The sequence below is a fragment of the Bos taurus genome, chromosome 26 (genome assembly GCF_002263795.3).
Source record: "Bos taurus isolate L1 Dominette 01449 registration number 42190680 breed Hereford chromosome 26, ARS-UCD2.0, whole genome shotgun sequence".
Taxonomy (NCBI): Eukaryota; Metazoa; Chordata; class Mammalia; order Artiodactyla; family Bovidae; genus Bos; species Bos taurus.
The window spans coordinates 18,963,086-18,979,582 of NC_037353.1; the positions used below are offsets into that span (position 1 = coordinate 18,963,086).

At 49.5% G+C, this 16,497-nt stretch overlaps 1 protein-coding gene across 2 annotated transcripts in view; it reads left to right on the forward strand.

Annotated features, from left to right (window-relative positions):
• Positions 1-5,030: 5,030 nt before the first annotated feature.
• GOLGA7B (golgin A7 family member B) overlaps positions 5,031-16,497 on the forward strand; it is a 38,431-nt gene continuing 26,964 nt past the window's right edge. Inside the window, exon 1 of one of the 2 annotated variants that reach the window (XM_059881953.1) lies at positions 5,031-6,181. The gene's annotated coding sequence lies outside the window, so the exon portion shown is untranslated. Of the gene's footprint in view, positions 6,182-7,181; positions 7,419-16,497 lie in introns of those variants that run through there. The other variant, XM_059881952.1, reaches the window with a different exon arrangement.

A 16,497-nucleotide genomic window follows, 5' to 3' on the forward strand; every position in this document is an offset into this window, starting at 1 on the left:
CACCCCAGGTAATTGTTGAGGTTGCTCAAATTTGAGAACTGCAAGGAAGAGGAGGCTGTGGCTTAGAGAGTAGTAGGGTCAGACAAATTGTGTTTTCTAGGGCACAGCTGGGAACCCCACTTCACCGTCCAGCTCCGATGGAGTTTATTCTGAACACCCTCACTCCTTCTTGGCACAGCTGAGGCCCCCACCAGGCTAAAGGCATGAGGAACATCTCCAGCTTTCCTGCCTCTGCCCCTACACCTGGAAGAAAGGTCATGCTGGCTTTCGCTGTGCCTTGTCATTTCCCTGACTCTTTGAACTGTCAGCGGGGCAGGGGGCCGGCTCTAGGGAGAGGGACAGTGGCTGGTTGGCAGGTAAGGGACACCTTGTTTCCCCTTCATCTTCTCAGCCAGGTGGCCTGACAGGTGCTGGGCTCTGGCCAGGGGGCTGGAACCATAGCTCTGTGCAGGAAAGGAGGAGGATTTGGCGATGTGTTCAAAGAGAGATGCTTCCTTGAGTTGGGGGAGGGTAGGAGGGGTCCCTGGACTACCTTTCCCTTTGGAGCCTTCAGCTGTGGGGGTGGGAGGTGTAGGCTGGGGTGGCTGGGGTGGGGCTAGGCTGCGGGGAGTGAGTAAGGAGACCTTGTTCTTGGGTCTCACAAGTGGAGGGTGGTGCCCCCAAGAGTGAGTGCCTCCCTAAGAGTGAGGTGTCTAGGGAACAACATGTAAGAAGAGGCCACCCTGCTCTTGCAGGAGCCTGAGAATGGGAGCTCCTTAAATGTTGTCTCACGCACCTTCCCCTGGCCCCTGTCCTCCAGTCCTGCTCACTGCACCCCAGGAAGCCCCTGAGACGTGCCTGAATCACGGGAGAGGGAGGGAGAGTACAGCATCAAGAGCGTTCTTGTCTCTCGGACAAGGGTACCCATTCTCAATGTTGACTGTACATTGCAAACCCCTGTTATCTTTATAGAATCCTGATGTCTGGTCCTCAGAGATTCTGATATAATTGATTTTGGGTGCAGCCTGCTCTTAAGGTTTTTAAAGTCTCCCCAGGGGAATCTCATGTGCAGTGAAGTGCGAGAAGCTCTAATCTAGATGGTACAGGGGGGGTGCTGTTTACTGGTTTTCCTTTCATGGGTTTTCTTTGTGAGTAACAGACCACCAGTCTTGACACAGACCTCTAAGGGTAATACAAGAACATTTAGAACAAAGCGGATGGAATATAAGGAGACTAGAAAGAAAACCCAGTTCCCAGTCCATGCCAGATACATCATGTTTGTATTTAACAATCAACCCTGGGAGGTCGATATTCTCAGGCTCAGTTTACAAATGAGGAACCCGAGTCTCGGCTGTGTTAACCACTCGCCCGGGTCCCACTGCTGTGGGCTGGCAGTACCATGAATGGAATGGATATGTGACAGGCAGCTGGCAGGAAGGGAAGGCAGTGTTGCTGCTTTCAGACTCGTTTCTCAAAGCATTTCTGGGGTTGGCTTGAGGTGGGGTGAGGCGAGGCCTTGGGAAAGGACTGATTCCCCAGCTCTTCTCTGTCTCAGCGGAGGAGTGCTGGCTCTTCTGGTTTCTTCTCTCCCATCAGAGTCTGAGCAGAGTCTGGTCAGAGCCAGGCATTCCATGTGATTTTAAAGGAAGATTCCTCTCTCCCAGTCCCTCTTCTTTAAGCCAAATAGATCCCTGGAGCTAAAGTCAACAGGGTGATAAAAAGAGGGGACCAGCCCCCCCTTCTTGTCTCCAGATCAACATACACACACACACACACACACACACACACACATTAACACATACACACATATAAGAGTTACTGTAATTCCACCAATTAGGTCTTTGGGTTCAACAGAAAATATGGAAGGATAATGGGGGACTGTTCAGCCAGTCACATTGTATTGTGGATCACTGAGTGACTGTGGGGAGCCAGTCCCAGCATCCTTGGCAGACAGATGGTAAACACACAGGAACAGGGCCTGGAGGCCTCTGAAGATGCAGAGGGAGCATTTAAGGTGAAGCTTGGAAGATGCTGAAAGTTGCTATTTAACGGGTAACTCTATGCAAAATAATCATCACGTTGGCTTCTAAAGCTGGTGGCAGTGCTGTGAGCAGCTTTTCTGCAGCGGTGGCAAACTCTGCTGTCCTCTGCTCTCCTCTCCTGCCAGCTCTTCCTGCTTTCTCAGGAGCAGGGAAGCGGGGTGGAGAATGCCAGGCTGGGTGGCCAGAGATCTGACTGGATCCCCACCGGGCCCCTTAGTGGCTGCTTCACCTTGGACAGAGGCTTAGCACCTGAGTCCTGGTGTCTTCATAGACACACTGAGGACTTTTTTCCATCTGAGATGGAGTAACAGGGATTGAATTTGCCCTTTTGTCTGAAACAAAGAACAAACAGACCCAATACATGAAATGATGGTTTTCAAGATGGTTTTCAACAACGTCCAGTGACCCCAGTGAGCTCAGTGATTCTCAGTTTACCGGCTTGTGAGAGTTTCTGTGTCACAGCCCAGGGTAAGGGAAGGATGTCAGGAGGGGAGAGATGGAAATATACTATTCTAACTCCTTGTGCAGTGGTATGAGATCACTTGAAGGAAGGCTGTGGTAAGGTCAAGATGTATCCTATAAACGATAAAGCAGCCACTCAAATAGCAAGGGCTTAGAGTTAGTAAGCTAGCAGAGGAGTTAAAATAGAATCATCAAAAATATCCAATCTGAAAGAAGATGGACAAAGGGAGTGAAAAATAGATGAAACCAATAAAGAACAAATAGCAAGATGATAGACTCAAGTCTAACCGTATGAATAATCACATTAAATGCAAACGATCTAAACATTGTTTAGAGATTGTTGTTTATTTTGGATATTAATCTCTTACAGATACATGATTTACAAATATATTCTCCTAACCCATGGGCTGCATTTTCATTTTGCTGATTATTTCCAATAAACACACTTTAAATATAAAGACATAAATATGCTCAATGGAAAAGGATGGAGAAAGATGTACCATGCTGACACTAGTGGAAAGAAAGCAGGAATGGCTGGCTATGTTAATATCAAAGTAGATTTCAGAATGAAGAGTATTACCTGGGTGATCGGTATCTTATAATGACTAAACAAACGAAAATCTACATTGATAATATAGGAAACTGTGATCCTTGCTTCACTGTTTCTGGTAAGAACCAAGTGGGGTGATATCTGGCAAAATGCGTTGTGCACGGTAAAACATGCAGGTATCACTGGACCTTAATTATTAGAAATTGGACTATCTGAATCCTCATAAAGAGCACAGCGGATGTGCTGAAACTATTTGATTCTCAAGGGGAAAAAGGAAATACCACACAGCGGCTCCGAGGCGGGCAGTGCAGTGGGAGCAGGAGCAGCTGGGGGCAGAAACATCAGTGCAGTGGTGCCTGGACCAGCACTTCTTAGACCTGAGTCTGTGGCAGCTACTGGAGCCCATGGTAACAAGGGGCTTTCTTCAGCTGCAGGAGAGACAGACCCAGATTAAGCCTCAGTCCCACCAACCCCAGCAGCTTTGGTAACGCCAACAGATGCTTGGCTAAAAAGAAAAGTAAGATGTCGAGCAGTTACTGTGCTAAATCCTTTTTAAGCCTTTTCTCATTTGTGACTCTTATTTGGTTGACCCTGATATCATCATCTCCACTTAACATTTAAGGAAGTGGAAGCACAACATCGCAGGGCTGTTAAACCACGGATCAAAGTTTGGACCCATGCAGGCTAGACCAGAGCCCAAGTCTCAAACATGACCCTAGCCATGTGGTGATTGCAGCCATGAAATTAAAAGATGCTCACTCCTTGGAAGGAAAGTTATGACCAACGTAGACAGCATATTCAAAAGCACAGACATTACTTTGCCAACAAAGGTCCATCTCGTCAAGGCTATGGTTTTTCCAGTAGTCATGTATGGATGTGAGACTTGGACTACAAAGAAAGTTGAGCGCCAAAGAATTGATGCTTTTGAACTGTGGTGTTGGAGTAGACTCTTGAAAGTCCCTTGGACTGCAAGGAGATCCAACCAGTCCATCCTAAAGGAGATCAGTCCTGGGTGTTCATTGGAAGGACTGATGTTGAAGCTGAAACTTCAATTCTTTGATGCAAAGAACTGACTCATTTGAAAAGACCCTGATGCCGGGAAAGATTGAGGACAGGAGGAGAAGGGGACGACAGAGGATGAGATGGTTGGATGGCATCACCGACTTGATGTACATGGGTTTGGGTGGACTCTGGGAGTTGGTGATAGACAGGGAGGCCTGGTGTGCTGTGGTTTATGGGGTCACAAAGAGTTGGACACGACTGAGCAATAGAACTGAACTGAACTGAAGCCATGAGGTGAGGCTTGGGGAAGGCCTAAGTCGGCCAGAGGGTTCTTCTAGACTTTGAGGAATAGAAGGAGGGCGTAGAGGTAGGACAAGCCCCTCCACCTTCCATTCCAGGCAGGGCATCCTGCACCTCCCTCATCCTCTCTCTTCCGCCTTCCCATTCTCCTCCCCTGGGTCAGCAGTGAGGAGTGGGAACTAGCCAGCAGGAGGGAGCAGCTCTTGGCAGCAGTGGTGAGGGGCTCCCTGGGGAGCTACTCCAGGCTTCACTAACTGCCTCCTCAGTGCCCAGTCTTTGAACTCAAGGGGTTTCAGTCCTGCTCCCAAGTCACACAGAATCTTGGTCTCCTTATCTAAAGAATGGGATAAAAGTATTGACATTGTGATTGTCAGGAGGCTCTGTGAGAGTGAGGCAGCGCTGAGGAAGGTGCTGCCCTGAGACACAGAGTTGCTGCTTGTCTCTTCTCTCCCCCTGCCACGTCACCCGGACCCTGCTCTCCCCTCTTTCACTCAGCGATACCTGTTCTCCCCTTAGACCCCCTCAGTCTCTTCCTGGCCTTAGAGCCTGTGGCTCTGCCCTGCCATGGGGCAGAAAGAAGCATTCTCCTTCAGATCTTCAAAGGTGCTGCTGGTGGTGAGGGGCAGGGACTGGGGTGGGGAAGATATCAGGGCTGAGTGAGACTGAGTATTTTTAGTGTTTCATTGGTCTTTGTTTTTTTAAGTGAGGGGAAATTCATAACACAACCAATTTAAAGCATACAGTTCAGGAGCGTTTAGTGCATCGCAGAGTTGTGCAGCCGCCATCTTTCTCTAGTTTCACAACTTGTTCCTCACCCTGGAAGCGCTCTTGCGCCTTAGGTAACCACCTCCCATCTCCTCCCTCCCGCATCCTGTGTCAACCACAAATCTGCGCTCTGTTTCTCTGGATTTGCACGCTCTAGTTATTTCATTCCTTAGTGTCTGGCTGCGTTCACTTAACAGTCTTTTTTTTTTGGCTCTGCTGGGTCTTCATTGCTCTGCATGGGCTTTCTCTAGTTGTGGTGAGTGAAGGCTACTCTTCATTGCCGTGCGTGGGCTTCTCATTGCAGCGGTTTCTCTTGTTGCAGAGCACTGGCTCTAGGTGTTTGTGCTTCAGTAGGTGTAGCATTTGGGCTCAGAAGTTGCAGTTCTCGGGCCCTAGAGCTTGGGCTCAGTAGTTGTGGTGCACGGGCTTAGTTGCTCCGAGGCATGTGGAATCCTCCCAGACCAGGGATCAAACCTGTGTCTCTTGCATTGGCAGGCAGATTACCATCTACTGCTCCACCAGGCAGGTCCAACATAACGTTTTAACATTACAGCATAAAGTTGTGGAGTGAATCAGTACTTAACCCCTTTTTATGGCTGAATAATATCCCATTGTTGCTTTTGAATTATGGTGCTGGAGAAGACTCTTGACAGTCCTTTGGACTGCAAGGAGATGATACCAGTCAATCCTAATGGAAATCAACTCTGAATAATCATTGGAAGGACTGATGTTGAAGCGGAAGCTCCAGTACTCTGGCCACCTGATACGAAGAGCCGACTCATTGGGAAAAGACCCCGATGCTGGTGAAGATAGAAGGCAGGAGGAGAAGGGGATGACAGAGGATGAGACGGCTAGATAGCATCACTGACTCAATGGACATGAATTTGAGAAAACTTTTTGAGACAGTGAAGGACAGGGAAGCCTGATGTGCTGCAGTCCATGGGGTCACAAAGAGCTGGATACAACCTAGCAACTGAACAGCAACGGTGTTCCATTGTACGGATGGAAGTTTGTCCATTGATGACATGTTTGCATTCTTCCCACCTTTTGGCTGTTGTGGATAGTACTGTCACGAACATTGGTGAGCAAGTATTTTCTTGAATACCTGTTTTACATTATTTTGAGCACATACCTAGGAGTGGAATCACTGGGTTTTATGGTAACTTTATGTTTAACTTTTGAGAAACTGCCGAACTTTTCATAGCAGCTGCACGTCTCTTTGGCTTTAAGATTATATTATTCTAAATGCAAAAATGATACAACACTATAGAGAATTTGGAAGTTATTTATTGAGCAATTTAAAGACGTTTTTAAGTAATTCAAATTATAAAAAAAATTTTAAGAAAAATATATCCTTATTATAATTCAAATAATTTCCAGAAGAAAAAAAAGTTTTTTCTGTTCACCCCCATCTTACTCCTTTCCCTCTGGCTGACCACGGTTAACCCTTTGGTTTGTATCCTTCCAAATGTTTTCAAGGCATTTATATAGACTTTGAATTTTCTTTTTTATATAAACATGTCATACTGTCTGTATGCTCCTGCTTTGAAATCTTTATTAGTTTCTTGTAAATTTTGATTGCTCCAGCGACTGTCTTGGTGCCAGGCTGAGGGTCCCTGAGACACACCTTGTCCTGTTTTAAAAAAGTCTGGGCCTTAGGTGTGCAAAGCTGTCCTTGGGTGGCTGGATGATGAATATATTATACATTTCCTTTTGCTAACTCCATTTACAATTTTTTTTAAAGGAATATGAATTGCTTTTATAATAAGAAAAATAAAGTAGGGAAGAAAGATTGAGGGCCTGAAGGCCCTGGGCACAGCTTGTATCTTAATTTAGCACTTATTTCATTCCTCTCTCTTGCATAATGAGTTGTTTATGTGTTCGCCTCCCTTGAGGGCGGACAGCGCTTATTCATCTGTTGCCATCCCCTTTCCCTCAGAGTGTGCCAGGCACACAAGTAGCCCCTCCAGGGTTGTGGCTGAGGCCGCAGAGAAGAGGGTGGGTTCCAAAGACCCTCTGTGTCCTCAGCTCAGGGTCATAAAGGTTATGCATTCTTGGGGGTCAGGCCCTGGCTGATCACGCTCTCTGCGGGGGTACCTGGGCCAGCCTTCGCGGGAAGCTGGGTGTAAGGCAGGGGCAGTTATTTATGGCAGCCCCGGCCAGGGTACCCATGGCAGGCAGCACCCAACTGAGGAAGTAATTAGAGTGCTGCCAGGCGCAGGAAGCAGGGAGAGGGTTGGCGGCTCGGGCTCCCTTTCCAGAGTTATAAATAGCTGGTCTGTTGGCGGAGGTGGAGAGACTTACACACAGGAATGGAGGTGGGACAGCTAGCGCCTGGGGCCGCGGGGGTGGGAGCTGTCTTCTTGGGCTTGTCTGTCTGTTAGTCTGGTTTGGGAAGGGGCAGAGGGTGTCTCACTGGCTGGACAGGGGCATGTGGTCTGTGCCAGGATGGTCCCTGGCTGAGGCCCTCCTCCCCCCACCTAGGGTTCCCTATCTGTCCCCATAAGACTAGCCTATCAGGGTTCATGTTCCTGCTGGGGGGCTCAGACCACTAGCAGGGGCGTCATGACAGATCCCTGCTGGCCCCAGCTTCTAGCCACAGCCTTCCTGTGAGGAGTTGTTAAGGTTCTGGGTGGGATTCCAGAGCCCGGGATGTTTATAGCAGTTCCGGGGGAGCGGTTCTCTGCTGGTGCTGGGCAGCTCTGTGCCTGACTCATCCCAAAACACTTTATAAATAACCTGGAGGGGAGGAGGGAGGTGGGTGTCCACCCCCATGCCCCCCACACTCTGTGAGCAGGTGGCAGGCACTGAGGGGCCAGGCTTCCTACATGTCCGGGTAGAGAAGCCCCCACTATAGTCAGGAGCCAGGGTCAGGGGTGCTGGGAGACGGGGTTGTCAACCTCTGGAGATGGGCCCTGCAGTGATTCTGGGGCCCCAGAGGGCTTTCTGCTCAGCCATGATGTTAGCACCCCCGTCTTCTGTGAGGTGCATTGGGGGAGGTTCTGGCTGGGCAAAGGGAGCTAATATGGGCTAAACTTGCTGGGAGATCCAAGACGGGTCACTCCCCTCTGTGAGTCTCAGAACCCTCTGGTAAAATGAGAGGGTTGAGCTAGATGAGTGCTAAGGTCCTGTCCAGCAGTTGCATTAAAAAAATTTTTTTTTGGTAAATTGGAAGATAACTGCTTTATAATGTTGTGGTGGTTTCTGCCATATGACAATGTGGATCAGCCGTAAGTATACATATGTCCCCTCCCTCTTGAACCTCCTTCCCACCTCCCACCCCATCCCACTTCTCTAGGCTGTCACAGAGCACCAAGTTGAGCTCCCTGAGTCATACAGCAAATTCCCACTGGCGATCTCTTTTATACATTATGGTAATGTGCATGTCTCAGCGCTACTCCCTCGGTTGTCGCAGTCTCTCCTTCCCAAGCTGTGACCACAAGTCTCTTCTCTATGGCAGCAGTTACACTTTTGATTCCATGTCTGACATGTTGTAGGTGCGAATGGGTGGTTAGACATTCCTGTATCACAAGATGTGTGTGTGGGGACCTGGGAGACAGGAGGAGTGGCAGTGATCCCACCTGGAGCCCCATGTGCTGGACAAGGAGACTCTCACTATTCTGGGTGGGTGGACACTGGGAGCCTCTGGGGCCAGGGGGAAAGCTCTGAAAGGTGTGTTCAGACAGAGCCTGATTATTGTCCCTGAGGGAGAAGAGACATTTGACTTGTGTCACCACAGAAGGCTGACTAGGACCTGGGAGGCTGATTTCAGCTCTATGTATCCTGTGCTCTTCCTGCTAGAACCTTTCTGACTTGTGAGGTGGTGAGCTCCCTGTCCCTGAATGAAGGCTCTTCTGTAAGGATGTGGAGGAAGGGATTCCATATATGGAGTGAAGGGCTGTAGTTCAGTAGTTCCCCACGTGGCCAGGAAGCTGGATCCATGAAGAGTCTGTTAGTAATACATTTCCCCGGTCTCCACCCCACTGCACCACCCACACTCAGTGGGACTCCCAGGGGTCTCAGCCATGTGGTCCCCACGTCCGCCCTACTGTTCTGTGATGCTATGGTGCTGACCTCAGAAGGTTGAAGCTAAATATATCCCAGCCCCCTACCCTAAATGTATCATGCCGCATAGGTTTGGAGCACTATCCAACCACCGACATAGTGACAATAGGTGAAGGTCAAGAGCAATCTCAGGAGACCATGAATTTGATCTCAATCAATGGACTTGGCCGCACTGCAGAACCTGCACAAATGGCCTTGAAGAAACAAATGTCAAAAATCATGCTTTGGGGGATTAAAGCGCCAAAAGGGGTTCTGGGGCCTTTTGAGGGAAACAGAACAGGGGGCCTTCAACGGGACACTCTGCACTGTCTGCGGCTTCAGGTTAAGCCCAGTCCCTGACCAGACGGAGCCTGGTGTGTCAGGGAGCACGTGGCGACAGGCAAGTCCACAGCCCTGATCAGACTCCTTACTCCTCCTCACTTGCTGTGTGACTTTGAGCTTGTCTGTTATCCTCTCTAGCCCTCTCATTTGTAAAGTGAGGGGCTTGGACTTTCAAGTCCTCCCCAACTTGATGTGTTATAACACCTCCAAAGACTAGGAGCTGGCTATTTGTTAAGTTTTGGTGTCAACCATTATTATGACCAGTTTTGTTGCTGTGGAATCCCTCCTTCTGACTTCCCAAATGATTCCTGCCCTCTCCTTGTTAATTTCCCAGGGTCTGCTGGAAGTGTGGCTGGCTTGGCTGACCAGGTAGGAAGGCCTTGCAGGAACAGAGCAGGAAAGTTGATGCGGAGGGAAGGGGTGAACAGGTCAGTGTGCTCAGGCAGTGAGGACCAACTTGGGGACCAAGCCTGGGAGGGGCTCTGAGATGAGGGATCAGGGCTAGGGAAGCCACCAGGAAGCCAAATACTCCACCTCAGAGCTCAAGTTGCAGCCAGAAGGGGGATTCCTAATTCATTACTATGAAAGTCCCAAAGAGTTTGAGACCTCCTAAGAGTACAGTGACCAAGTATTAATGTATAGGAGGCTTCTGAAGACAGACCTGAGTTAGGGATGGGGTGGCAAGGGGGCATTCATTCATCACCAGAGGACACACCTGGCATTGCATCACTCTGTATCCAGCTCTCACACAACCCATCTGAGAAAGTATCATTTGCCATGGCTTACAGGTACAATAGCAAGGCCCAGCTTAGATGTGCTCTCAGATGCACAGCTGGTGAGAGGCAGAGTAGGCTTTGAACTCAGGTCTGGCTGATTCTGAAGCACACAGGGCTCCCTCTACCTTGTGTACCTCCTCCTCTGTAAGGAGTGTTGTTCTCCTAAAGCCCAAGATCATGCCTGTATCTCCCCAAGGTCGGGAGTACATGCAAGTGAGCTGCTATGAAGGAAATGTGAGTTAGAATAAAATTGCCCGGGAGAAATCCGAAATATCCTAGGATCACCCAATACAGTGTCTGTAACTTTTGAAGTTGAGGCCTACCTGGTTGCAGGATGGATTGTCGGGGTTGTGGAGGCAAAGGAGCGCTGGCCCCTGGCAATGAGCTCACATGTTGCCCGGGAGGCCAGCTGCAAGGCTGTTACAACACCTGCGCTTCTGGGGAGGAGGGTATAACGGCTGTGCTGCAGGTAATCAGGGAGGCAGTGCTGGAGTCGTCTCTCAGAGGAGGAGCTGCAATTTATGCAGTTAGAAGTGGGAGAAGAGAGTTCTAGGCAGCTGGAAGAGCATGTGAAAGACGCTCAGAGGCCTGGAAGGGTGTCTGGAGTTGGGGAAACTGGGAACAACTCTGTGGGGTTGGAGATGGGGGTAGGTAAGCAGCGAAGGGTATGAGAGACAGGGTTGGACAGGTGAGCAGGGCCAGTCTGGGGAGGGCATATGTCTGACTTTCTGACTTCAGCTGAACCAGTCTCCTCAGATATAAAATGGGAAAATTAAGGCCTTTTCTTTGTACAGGGCTGTCATGAGATTTAAGCTGGATAATGAAAATAAGGGCTTCCCTTGTGACTCAGCTGGTAAAGAATCTGCCTGCAATATGGGAGACCTGCGTTCGATCCCTGGGTTGGGAAGATCCCCTGGAGAAGGGAAGGGCTACCCACTCCAGTATTCTGGTCTGGAGAATTCCATGGACTGTATAGTCCATGGGTTCGCAAAGAGTCAGACACAATGAAAATAAAATGGTGGTACTGGGCCAGACACAGGTTCAATAAGTGGTGTTACTATTGTGGTGTTTGTTGCTGCTGCTGGTGGTAATAATAATAACAGCTGGCTTTACTAGTTCCCCTTTGGTCTATTCTTAACACAGTGGCAAGAGTAATTCTGTTAAAATGTGGCAGATCTTGTCCCTGCTCTGCTCACAAGACTCAGGGGCTCCCTCAAAGCCACAGTCCTTGTACTGGTCTTCCAGCCCCTACATGATCTAACCTCCCCCTAACCTCTCCATGTGTCCATCACTTGTTTGAACCACACTGGCCTCTTTGATATGCCTTGAACATGCCAGGTTACTCCTGTCCCAGGGCCTTTGCATTTGCTGCTTCCTTTTCACTAGAATCTTCCTCCTCAGATCCCCATGGGGCTCACTCCCTCGCCTCCTCCAGGTCTTTGCTCAAGTGTCACCTCCTTAGTGAGGTCTTTGGCTAAGCTGTCTGAAGTCACAAACTGCCTCCCCTCACCCACGCTGGCATGCCTCATCTCCCTTCCCTCCCTCATATCCCATCTCTGTGTTTATCGCCTTCTAACATACTGTGCATTTGTATTTCTTGTTCGTCACTCTCATTAGAATACATGGGCTTCCCTGGTGGCTTAGACGGTAAAGAATCCGCCTGAAATGCAGGAGACCTGGGTTCAATCCCTGGGTTGGGAAGATCCCCTGGAGAAGGGAATGGCTACCCACTTCAGTATTCTTGCCTGGAAAACCCCATGGACAGAGGGGCCTGGCAGGCTACAGCCCATGGGGTTGCAAACAGTTGGACACAACTGAGTGACTAATAGCTTCACTTTGATTTCACTTAGAAAATATGGCCCATGAGGGCAGGGCTTTTTGTCTGTTTTGTGCCCAGTGTCTAGCCTGGAAATGGTACTTGTTCATATGTGTTATTTTTATATTATCATCTCTGGAGCATGGAGAGTGGGTTGGGGCAACCTCCCCCTGCTGGATGTGGCCAGCCCCTGACTGGAACCTCCAAGCTCACCTTGCTTCTTTGGAAAGATGTTTCCTCCAGGCCTTCCTATCTCTTCAACAGGAGCCACGGAACTGCAGGCTTCTAACTGACAGGCTCATCCTCTCTGCAGGCTTCCCTGCTTATTTTAAAACACAGCCCCCTCCACTTGCTCTGGGGCTCCCTCTCTGCCAGGAAACTCAATGAGCATGGGGGTGGGTAGATGGCTCATTTCAGAGGAATTTCCCTGGTTCCCCAAGCAGCCTAGTGCCTGGGAGCCCAGGAGCCTGTGTGGCCTGATTTAGATCCTGGGAGCAGGGCTCCAGCTGCAGCCCTCCCATTCAGCTGGAACCGCATTTGGAGGCGTCTGCAAACCTTCCGCCCTGGTGCATTCCCCCTTCTTCTAGACTACTGGCCTGAGTCCAAGCCTGGGAGGAAGGTACCATGGTCACTCCGTCACTCCACTGGGCTCGGCTCCTTTCCTTTAGGAGCACTGGCTGGAGCCACCCCGTGGGTCTCTAAGACCCCTCCCCTTCCTACAGCCTATGTCCCATTTGCTCATGGCCTGTTGGAACAGCTGACATTTCCGTTTTATCATATTATCATGTCTCCGCTGAGACTTTGGGGAGATACGATACTTTAATTCCCAGTGTGGCTAATGGAATCGCAGGCTGGCAGGGGCGGGATTCTGGAATAGGCTGGCTTTTAGTCTCTGAATTCCCACTAGGGGAGTGGAGACTCTGGAAAGAGGACAGATGGGTTGGAATCCGGACTGTTCATTAGCTGTGTCACTTTGGGCAAGTTGCTGGCCAATCAGGAAAATGACTGCAGTAAAGGTACCACTTCCTCATTGGGCAGCTGTGAGGACTGAGCCGGATGATGTACAGAAGGCCCTTGGCTCAGGCTGAATGAGGCCTCAACAATGGGAGGCTGCTGCTGCTCCAGGATGCTGGCTCTGTGTTTCTCCTGCAGAATGCTGAGCCTCCGGCAGTGCGCAGCCATCCTAGGCCTGTCCGAAGCACTGTGGGAATCAGTTGGTCTCCTGGAACCTGTCCTGGGCATGAGGCAAGGGCTTCCCCGAGGTGAGGGCTCCCCACCCACCCCCTACCCCCCTGAGACCTGGATTCTATCCAGCTTTGGATCTGGATGCAGAACTGGGGTCACGAGGGCGGAGTGGAACACTTCTGCCTGGTCCTTCCAGCTTTCTCTTTCTGCCCGACCACAGGGCCCCTGAGGAGGTACCCCTGAGGGAATCCCTGCTCAGGTATTGGGGAGATTCTTCTGACAGTGACTTCAAGTTCACGGAAATGTCTGGAGGATTCCAATTTCCTGCTGTGTTGTATGTAAAATGACTCTAATGAGGGAGAAAAATCTAGACTTATTCGAGCAGCTGTAAGACAGGAGAATTTACATATCTCAGGTGTCAGGCCTAGGCGAGCCCTTAGGGTCACGAGGCCCACCCTCCTTTTTTAAATGATGAAGAGCCTGAGGTCCAGAGAAGGACTCTGAGCTGTCAGAAGTCAAGCAGCTGGTAAGACATGGAGCTGGGACTCAAAGCTGGGCTTCCTGACTCCTCATCCAATGCTCTCTCCACTGCACCCCACCAGCCAGGACACTGGGGCTGGAATCCAGTCTCTGACCACAGAGCCTGTGCGAGTAACCAGGACTCCACACTGCCATCAGATGGCCTCTTCCCTCTCTGACACCTGGCCCCAGCCTTCTATAATGAGGCTGTCATGCTTGCAGAGGCTCCTGGGCTTGGCTTAAGATGGGCTTAGGCTGTTCGGGTGGCACCCCATTCCTTTCATTGAGAAAATACTGCCCAACTGCAGAGATTTCACTGGGAGGAAAGGGTTCCTGCCACTGAGCCTAAAATCCCCAGGGATTCCTTTGATTCCATTTCACATAACCACACTCTCTCATGTCACCAGCATCCCTTCTTCTCCCTTCTAGGGCTTCACACCCTTAGAGTCTCACAGGCAGTAATCCTGTTCCTCTTAGTTTGGCAAAACCCAGAATGTGGGTCTTTTCATGTTATAATCAGTCCATTTCCTCTGTTTCTGCATTGTTTCAGATACTTCATCTCTGAACATTTTCCAATTTCAGCATATCTTTCCGGAATGGTGGATGCCAAGAACCCAAGGCCACAATCGGGAAAGATCTCCTTAGAAACAGATAGAGGAAGGGAGGGTCCCCACTGGGCAGAATTGTGCTCAAGCTTCCAGTAACCTGGCCATCTGGAAGGTCCTCTCTCCTTCCTTCCTGGAAACTCAGGGCTGCCCAGGTACCAGTCTGAAGGCAGAGGGGATTCCCCAAATGCCCTCCTGGGCACAGAGGATGGACGGAGCCATCCATGTGACTCTGTCTCCATGTCTTCTCTCATGGCCTCCTTTCATCACCCTGGTCCAGCTTTTTATTCATTCAATAGGCATTTATTAAGTCCCTGCCACATACCAGGCCTAGGGCTAGGCACTGGGAATACTATGGTAAAAGAGAGGCATATCGTCCCTACGCTCGAGAAGCCCATCTTCTAGGGCTCGGGAGTAATGGTAAACAAGCAAAGCAATACACCTGTGAACAGGTGAAGTGCAAGGAGGCCAAGCACAGAGTCCAGGGGAGGAGAGTACAAGGGGCCATCTGGAGTGGGTGGCCTAGGAGGCTTCTGAGCAGTGTCATTAAAGCTGAGACCCAAAGGTGGGAAGGACTCTCCTAGGGAAAGATGTGGGAAGGTGTTTCTGGGAGAGGGGACAGGATGTGCAAGAGACTCAGCTGAGAGGAGGGATGGATGGATGGTCCGTGTAGTGTGAGCTAAGGTTGGAGGCAGCCCAGATCTGGAGGGGTCTGTTCATTGTCACAGGTGTCTGGCTTTCTCACGGACTCGCTGTGTGTCCTGAGCATGTAACTTAGCTTAGTTAAACCTCTGCTCCTCTTGGATGGGATGGAACTAGTAACTCCCCTGTACAAGCCTCTTGGAGGCCTCAATGAGACCATGGAAAACCCCAGGGCCCAGCATAGGCCGGCCTTCCACATGGGGAGCAATTCTTATTCCTCTTTCCACCCCTACTTCCTCAAGGAAAAACATTTGAACCCCTTGGCTCTTTTCCCATCCAACCCCTGTCCTCAATCCCATCTCTTCTTAAATGTGGGGCTTTCCCCATTCCAGCTGACACTCAGACAGAACTCGTCAGACTTGCGTGGTAACAAACCCAGTGTCTGAGCTCTGCGTGTTCTAAACAGTAACCTGGTGAGAGGGACTTCTGCCCTCACTGTGGGCTGGCACGCATGCCTTCATTTCCCCCTGATTCTCTCTTCTTTCTCATCTTTAGATTGTTTTAATTAGTCAGCAGCTACAAAGAGAATATTTCTGGAGTATGTATAAAGTATAAAGAATAAGGGGCTTCCCAGGAGATGCGAGGGGTAAAGAACTCGCCTGCCAGTGCAGGAGACGTAGAGATGCGGGTTCAATCCCTGGTTGGAGAAGATTCCCCTGGAGAAGGAAATGACAACCCCCTCCAGTATTCTTGCCTGGAGAATCCCATGGACAGAGGAGCCTGGCGGGCTACGGTCCATAGGGTCGCAAAGAGTCAGGCGCGACTGAGGTGAGTCAGCATGCACACATAAAGCATAAGAGCACAGTGAATGCCACTCAATTTAAGAATGAGAGTGCTGCCTTCCCATATGGAATCCGTGTGCAGTTCCCTTCTTTTCCCTGGAGCTAACCCACCTTCTGGAATTTTGTGTATACATATTTTTTCTTTTCTCTTCTTAATAGTTTTCAGCTTATGTTTATAGACCTGAGTAATGTTTTAGTTTTTGCATGTTTTGAAACTTTATATAAATGGAACGACACTGTGTATTCTTCTGCCATGTGCCTTTTTAATTCCACACTATTTTCCTAAAATTCGTGCATGCTGTTACTACTAGATAGGATCGCATTGTAGGAATAGAGCATGACTTGATTATTCATTTTCTGGCCTAAAGATAGTTGGGTTGTTTTCAGGTTTTTTCTTTTTTTTTATTTCATAACCAGGGCTGTTATAAATGCTCCTGTTCATAACTGAATACACACCCACAAGGTATACATCTAGGAGTGGGTTTGCTGGAATTATATGGGATCACACTAAATTATTTTCCAATTAGGTAGAACATAATACAGAAGTGTTCTTGTTACTCCACAGCTATTCTGCCTGCTTCATAATCGTTGTAATTTTCGGTCATCTAGAGGGTAGAATCTCTCTG